Source organism: Podarcis erhardii (genome assembly GCF_964252035.2).
Source record: "Podarcis erhardii genome assembly, chromosome: 16".
In the NCBI taxonomy this organism is placed as follows: domain Eukaryota; kingdom Metazoa; phylum Chordata; class Lepidosauria; order Squamata; family Lacertidae; genus Podarcis; species Podarcis erhardii.
The window spans coordinates 5,910,695-5,919,080 of NC_138514.1; the positions used below are offsets into that span (position 1 = coordinate 5,910,695).

Genomic DNA, 8,386 nt, shown 5'->3' on the forward strand with positions numbered 1-8,386 from the left:
GCTTTTGTCTATGAGCTTCTTTTTTGATGATGTAACTTTGTGCAGGTATGTGTACACAGAGACAAGACACTTCAACATGACGCCCTCAAGACTATAACTCTCATCTAGCATGGCCAGTGGTCAGGGAGTGACAAGTGTAGTTCAGCAACAACTGGGACACCACAGGCTCCCCACCCCAGGATTAACATGTTGGACTGGGACCAGGGAATCCAAACTTCAACTCCGCTCCTCAGTCATACCATGATAGAGAACTGGCCGAGTGTTGCAGTGTTGGGAGAATAAAATCTCATCCCATCTGCACTATACATGTAAAGCTGTATCATACCACAGACATGGGTTCCCCCCAAAGAACTGTAGGAAGCATAGTTTGTTAAGGGTACTGGCAGTTGTTAAGAAATCCCAGTGGTCACATAGCTGCATTTTTCAGAGTGGTTTAACAACCATTCCTCCTCCTCCCCCCCCCCAAAAAAAACCCCTACAACTCAGAACTGTAATTCTGGGAGGGGAATTGGAGCTTCCTAATAATTCTCAGCAACCTTAAACCGCAGTTCCTGAGATTCTTTCGGGGCGGGAAGCAGGAGCCATGACTTTTTAAAGTGGTATAATACTGTTTTCAATGTGCAGTGCAAATGGGACCTAATTGTGGGGAGTTAAAACTCAGAGAAAAGACTTGGTGCATTTGCAATCTGACATGGATCAATTCACTCAATCGGTGCTGTCAGTCATAGGGGTGGAGGAGAAATGTGATTCAGTTCAAATTTAAAGGTGAGCCTACCTAGTTTGCCTACTTTCCAAACCAGTATGCAAACAGAAATGCATCCTTCAAAATGTGCACTTCTGCCAAGTAATGTGTACAGAAATGCTTAATACTGAGTTAAAATGTGCATTACTGAAAAGAACCTACAAAAATGCATTTTATTTGGCAAAAAATTTTTGCAAAAATGTTTAGGAGAAATTCATGCTAAAATGGTGAAATTCCATGAAATAAAATGGAATAGAAATAAAATGGAATAAAAAAATAATAATACTGCAAACTTGTGGAGAACTGAACCTTAGATTGGAAGAAATGAGAAACATAGAAACCAAAATTGTCACATTTGTCCCTTTCTAATCAGGACAGAACTTTGGAAGAAAAGTCCAGGGCCCCTGCTCTAAGGAGTAAGCGGGAGAGTCCTCAAATTTTTAATGGACAGAAATATTCTTGCTGACAGAGGGGTGGGAGTGTAAGCACACTTTTGGACCTGGGGCAAACCTTGCCAGGCATCGCTATCAGGTTTGAGAATTAAGCCAGCCAGAGATGACCAGTCAAAGCCCAGGGGGCCAGAATGAATGCAGTGCTAGCCCATTAGGATGGCTTCACACATCCCACACAGTGTGGTTGTCATTATATCTGACATTCCTTCGGGCCCAAATGCACCATCAGCCACACCCATTAACATCCTTTATTTAACAAGATGAAGGGGGGAGTTGGAAGCCGTCTGCCTATGTGAGTGACAGACCAGTTCACAATATTTCTATGATGAAAATGTTGTTTAGTCATTTAGTCGTGTCTGACTCTTCGTGACCCCCTGGACCAGAGCACGCCAGGCACTCCTGTCTTCCACTGCCTCCCGCAGTTTGGTCAAACTCACGTTGGTAGCTTCGACAACACTGTCCAACCATCTCGTCCTGATGGAAATAGGGACATCCTGCTCCATAGTAATAATAATAATAATAATAATAATAATAATAATAATAATAATAATAATAAATTTATCGTTTATACTCCACCCATCTGACTGGCTTGCCCCAGTCACTCTGGGTGGCTTCCAACAAATATAAAAACTTAGTAAAACATTAAACTTTTTTTTTAAAAAAAAAACCTTCCTTATATGGAGCTGCCTTTAGCTGTCTTCTAAAGGTTGTACAGTTACTTATCTCCTTGGCTCAGGGGTCACTTAACTCCATACCTGCCAACATTTCTCTGATGAAATTGGGGGCATCCTAAGGAAAAGTGGGACATTCCTGGATCAAATCAGAAACTTGGTCGGCTTCTGTAAATCTGGGCCTGTCCCTGGGAAATAGGGACACTTTGGAGGGTTTGAAAGAGTACATTTGGCACAAGTCCAAGCAAAAACGCTGCTTACACTGAGGTTGTTTTAGGCCTCGGAAGCACGGAGCTGGTCAATGTAGCCAAACTGTCTGGCTAGTGTGCAGGACAGGAAAGGAAGACCATCATAGATGCTTTTTGTGTTAAACAGGCCACACCTTTATTGGAGGCTTTCACAGGAGCATCAGGGTTCAAGGTGTACAGGTTAGGAAGTCAGAAGCAATACAGTGGTACCTTGGGTTACAGACGCTTCAGGTTACAGACTCCACTAACCCAGAAATAGTACCTTGGGTTAAGAACTTTGCTTCAGGATGAGAACAGAAATTGTGTGGCAGCAGCGGGAGGCCCCATTAGCTAAAGTGGTACCTCAGGTTAAGAACAGTTTCAGGTTAAGAATGGAGCTCCAGAACGAATTAAGTACGTAACCAGAGGTACCACTAATTGGTTATTCATCCAACATATTTCCCCCCTGTTCCCCAGATGCCATTAGCAGCAACTTGTAAGACAATGCATATGCAGCAGGTTTGGGTTTTTTTAAGAATTTGCACTGATCTAAGAGGATAGCTGCATACGACCTTCACTTCAGAAATGAAGAAATGCAAACTCTAAGTAGGTTTCTCAAGAGCTGAAGTGGAGCCATACTACACATTAGAACTGCTCAGAAAATGACCCACACTTGGGATCAGCATGCGAATTCTAGTGCTTCGGTTTCCACATTCAAGCCCGGCTTCCCTTCTCTTCCCATCTCTCCTTGTCTCTAGGCCCATGGTGTGTCAAGGCGCAGAACAGCTTGGCAGAGAGCAAACATCACCAGCTGCATCAAACTCACAGCGCATTTGTTAAGCTTAAAGAGATGACGGGAGGCAAAGTGAGGAAGGCCAAACGACCACATCCATGAGCCAAATAGCTGCTGGGGGTCAGGGGTTGGAAATCCTTCCCATTCCTGTGAATCAGAAGAGACCTCCCAAAGCATGTCAGGCCGTCTTGAAGGGTAGGAATGAGTACGGAAGGACCTGCCTCCCCGCCTATCCAGTAGGGTTGCCATAAGCCTGGAAAACTGCAGTTGGCAGCAGTTTCTGGGCAGAAACCAAAGAAATGTCTGGGAAAATCCGGGCGAATGGCAGCCCATGGCAGCAGGGCCGTTTTTGCCCTTTCTTCATAAAAAATAGCTCAAAAAGGTTTTGGGTGGGGTTTTTTTTTGCGATTTTGCTCAAAAAGCTCAACAACTTTCACTGTTTGAAAAATGGCAACCCTAGACTGGCCAATAAGTTATTGGTGTATGGTTTGAATTCTCCTTCCCCCCCAATTGGTCTTTATTGTCGTCTCCTACAAAATCTCTCTCTGCTCATCCAACCAGGTCACCAGGCTCCCAATTTCCTGCACACACAAGCCCTGCATTCACACATATCATACAAACCCGCTTCCAGTAATCGCATTGCCCTGCATATTAAAATTTTGAGGAGGAAGCTTCTATCATTAGAATGTGCTTCTGGAAGCAGCAGCGATGTGCAGGGGGGAAGCAGGGACAAGAGAAATACAAAATCGGGTACAAAATTGGGGCTGCAGCCAGAGCTAATCCATCTGCTCACTGTGTACACCGGCAGCTGGTTTTAACCTGTTTATTAGAAAAGGGGAGAGCCAATCATGGTTTGGTCATCAGTCTTTTAGAACATGTCAATGCCACAGTCTTGGTAAAAACATGCTAAAAAGAAGCACTGCTGGGAATGTTAAGATGCTACATGACCACCTCCAGCTGTTGTTCCTTCGGTGGTGCTATTTGTGTGGCTTACGACACTGAAGCCACAGAAAACAGAGGCACAGTGCTTCCAGATGGGCTGTTTATTGGCACAAAATCTGACTGCCATTCCGCACCTTTTTGTGCAATTATCCTGTGTTTTTTTCCCTTCTAACTGCAAAAAGTCCAATAAGAAAAGAGATAGAAAATTGTGTTGGAAAGTGCAGGATAATAACTACTATGTGGCAATGCAATGAAACCTCTACCCAAGATTATCAGGATGAATGCTCAATAGACAGATGATGTATCAGATCCATGCAAGTTTGGTGCGAACATTATCAACATGAGTGCTCAATAAGCAGCCAGTCTGGAATCGCCCAAAATCCCACAGGGCAAAGTTCCTTGTAGCTTCACTTTACAATAAAGAAAGCGGTCCTTATCACAAGTGGCTTAAAAAACAACAACTCTACTAGTATCTTAAAATTAAAGAGTAAAGTAGCTGGCAGTTTTAAACCCAGGAAAGACCTCCTCAGGCAGTTTTGCTGGGGCTAGTTAGGTCTGGAATCCCCTCTCTGGAGGAATTTAGATCAGGCACCACAACTAAGCGCTAAAGTGATATGATGTAAGAAAGATTTTCACAGGGATTGACACTTTCCCAACACATGATGACCGGCTTTGCTTCTAAAAGACAGGAAGTGTTGTATGATTGTAAAATCCAGAGCAGAATGAACATGCAAAGGTAACAACTCTGGGCAACTGGTTTATTTCTGTGTAGGCAAAAGACAATGAAAAACTCAGGCATGTTCACCTACAGATTTTAAGGCTTTCATGCAGGCTGTTCCAGTGTATCCAAGGCACTTTCACGCAGAAATTTATTGTGGAGGGGACTTCCGGGTTAGCGCGAACGGCTAATGGCGGATTCCCTCCGAGCTCCGGAGGGAATCGGCTCTGCTGAGGACGGGTCTTGCCGTGCCGGCGACACGGGGACCCTCAGAAACCGCAGGCGCGGAAGCCTGCGGACTTGGTGACTCGGTGGGCACCTTAAGCGCCCTCCCCGACCCACGAAGAGCCTTTTTAAAGGCTGCGGAGAGGGTACGGAGAGTGGCGTGGTGCTGAGAGTAGACCGCTACCTCAGTAGAGCGAAGCCGCAAGCCATGGCCGGAGAGCGCTGACTTTCTTCCCAAAATTTGGACTGGATAACAAAGGACCCGTGAGTAGTGGAATTTGGACTTTAAAAATTTTATCCTATGAATTCGGCACGATCGGGGGATGTGTTAAAGGGAAGTCCGCACCCCCTCTACTTATAGACGTTTCAAAGCAAGGAACGGAGAATTAAGGTGGAATGAATACTGTTTTGATGATTTAAAAGTTTCTCACAAATTTGATAGAACAAGATTTTTGTGCTGGAGAGAAAGGGAATTTGGAACTTTGTGTGTATCCCCCCCAAAGAACCCGGGAGTGTCCTATTTGGGTCCCGGAGGAAGAACTGAAAGGAGTTTGACAGCTGTCAAAGAAGCTGTCAAACGGGCGGACAAAGTAAAGAATTTTGCTATTTAATGACTCTTGGAATTAAAGCTGATACATTTGGACTGAGGCGATTGGAAACAAAGTATTGATAATAACAAAGTAACAGATTATTGGAAAAGGACTACTAAATAACTGAAAGCCCCCTAGGGGGAATTAGTGACATTACAATGGCTGCAGAGGGAAAATTACTGGCGGAGATAGAAAAAATGTTTTTTCTCGTGGGAATCCTGCAGGAGCAGAGTATGGCTCTGAGTAAAGTTTTTATGACCTTGAATCTTGAAACAAACAACTCTGCTGAATGCACAAAGGAGATGTACGATAAAAATTCTGCAGCTGAGCAGGAAGAGATGCCTTTGGAATTGACAGGGAAAAAAGAAGGAGTTCAGACACTACAAGTGGAAAATATCAACCAGAAATCTGCAGCGTTAGAGTATGAGCAAGAAGACCTCTGGATTACAGACCTGCGAAAGATGAGAAAGAAGAAGAGAGAAGCCCCTGGAGTACTTGGAATATTAAAACTAGAAAGAACAAAGCAATATGATTGGGACTTTTCTCTTGAGTATGGAAAACTAGATGGTCTTTCGCAGCAAACACTCTTTAACATTCTGAATGAAAGAAAATATGATCTGACTCTGACTGAACTCCTTCGGGGTCTTAGGATCATCAAAGAGGACTACCAATATAGCTGGCAGAGAGGGACTGACAGAGAATCAGACGCCTCGGACGTGAGGAATCCGGGCTAGAAATATTTTTTGTTTGTTTTCTGGACATTGGTCTAGGAAGGGACAGAAACCGGGGCAGGGGGGGGAGAGAATAGAATTATAAAATGTTATGTTTTGTTTTACTTGGTCAATGTGACCTATAATTAATATAATAAAGGGAAAATTTGTGAAGGGGAAGTTAGATCGACCTTAAAAAAAAAGAAATTAATGATTATAAGAGAATTGGATAGTCGATTATAGATAAACAAAAGATTTTAATTTTTAAAAGCAATGTGAATATCTTTAAGAGGTTAGGTAAGAACTTGCTGAATTAATTTTGGAATTGGGATGTAAGAGGAGGGGGTGGGGGGAAGTCAATGAAAGTGGGTAAAGAAACTTAGGGTATGTAATTGTATTTGTGTGTTTGTTTGTCTTTGTCTTTGTGTGTGTGTCTGTTGTTATAAAATGTAAAAACCCAATAAAAATTATTTTTAAAAAAAAAAAGAAATTTATTGTGGAGGTGGTACTGCTAATGCATGCACTATTTTTTTATGACATTCACATAACAGTCTCAAAATGCATCATCCCCCCCCCCCCATTTAATCTGTTTGGAGGGAAAGGATTACTTAACAGACTTTCCATAGAAACATTAATTTTGGATTAAACTGGAAGATAATGTAGGGCAGCATTTTGATGAGGGTGAAGTCACGTGGATGCTGCGCAAACCTTGCGCTCATGCTTCCACAACAAGCTGCCATGTAGAAGGACTCCCTCCTCCATTGACAGGAGCTCCGTGGCAAGTATAGAGAACCCACAGTGGCGTATCCCGTTCCTCACTAGGCAGACACATTTGCAAAGGCACTAAAATGAGAGTGCAACATATTTTCTGAGGCATAGACATCTCCCTGGTCCCTCCCCATCCTTGACATTCTAATCACATTTTGCCTTCTTGCTGTCCGGCTAAAGGTACTTCGAGACAGAGACTTCCCTGCAAACATGTCACTGGCAACAGGTGAGAGGGAGAGAGAGAAAGAGAGAATATTTTGCACAGAAACAGAATAACCTGATGCACTGGACTGGCTTTGGGATGCTGGCAACTTTCGGAACACGGCAAAATGTGTATGCACCTGACCCACAAAAAGCACCCAAATGGAAGCACCCTCACATGAACCTACACCTAGTATTTTGTTGAGCTAGGAGCATCCCACAGACTTCACATTGTGATATGTGGGAAGGAATGTCCCCTTGTATGTTCTGTGTTCTGCTCCCCACCCACCCCACCAGAATCTCAAGACATTCAAAATGTTAAAAGTGTTCACTGCATTTAGGACTGTGTCCAGTGTTCCCTGTCTGCTAACTCAAGTGGGTGGGTGAGTTTTAATGTTTATTTACTTAGTTATGTCATAAAATTTCTATACCTCTTGGTTGTAAATAATAATAATAATAATAATAATAATAATAATAATAATAATACCTTGAAGTGGTTTATGTTGCACTAGAGAGGAACCCAACCCAAAGGTTGTGCTACTGGAACCTCATTGTGCAATCTGTTGTGCGACAAATTAACTAAGAGTCTCTCTTCTGCAGCCATGGCGCATGGATGCAAAACATTTCACCTGTGGAACAAGTACCACTAGGTGACTTTAACTTAGTCCTACATTGGATACAACCCAAAGGAGTTTCTCATGTGGAATTTTCACACCTCCAGTGAGGTACTCCCAATGTGGAGCCAGTCTGGCACCTCCTTTACGGAAGTGAATGTGAAAAATGTCACTTTGGACTTCAGTGTGGCACACATGGCACACAAAGGGATGGAGGAGAAATTTGATTCAGTTCACATTTAAAGGCAAACCTACCTAATTCTCACTTTCTCAAACAATGCACAAACCAGAATACATTCATCCTTTAAAATTCACACTAAAAAGCCACATATACTAGGGTAAAGTGTGCATATAAATGCATATATTATTGAAAATAGCATGCAAAAATGTATTATGTTAGGGGAAATTGCTTTGCAAAAAAAAATGTGTATCTGAGACAAAATTGCATACAAAATGTGTATATGCAGATAAAATTGCACTAAAAGGCTAATGAATTTTCATGAGGTTGGTGGGGTATAAATATTATTATTATTATTATTATTACTATTATTATCATCACAAACGGAGGTGGAATGTGAAGAACTGAGCGTAGAACTGGAAAAATTAGAAGCTGACATTGACAGATTCTGCCATCCCTATTCGTAAGCCGTTTGGTCTCCTACCCCATCCCATTTCATAGCACTGAAAGTCACTCTCGATGAAGCTACATAAGAACTGGAAATCCTTTCCTTCT

General features: G+C 42.6%; 1 long non-coding RNA gene across 1 annotated transcript; it reads left to right on the forward strand.

The window, feature by feature from the left end:
* The first annotated feature begins 4,572 nt into the window (after positions 1-4,572).
* On the forward strand, positions 4,573-7,523 carry LOC309331285. Its single transcript, XR_014151773.1, has 2 exons — positions 4,573-4,701; positions 6,573-7,523. It is a non-coding gene; the product is annotated as an uncharacterized lncRNA (long non-coding RNA).
* The last annotated feature ends 863 nt before the right edge of the window (positions 7,524-8,386 follow it).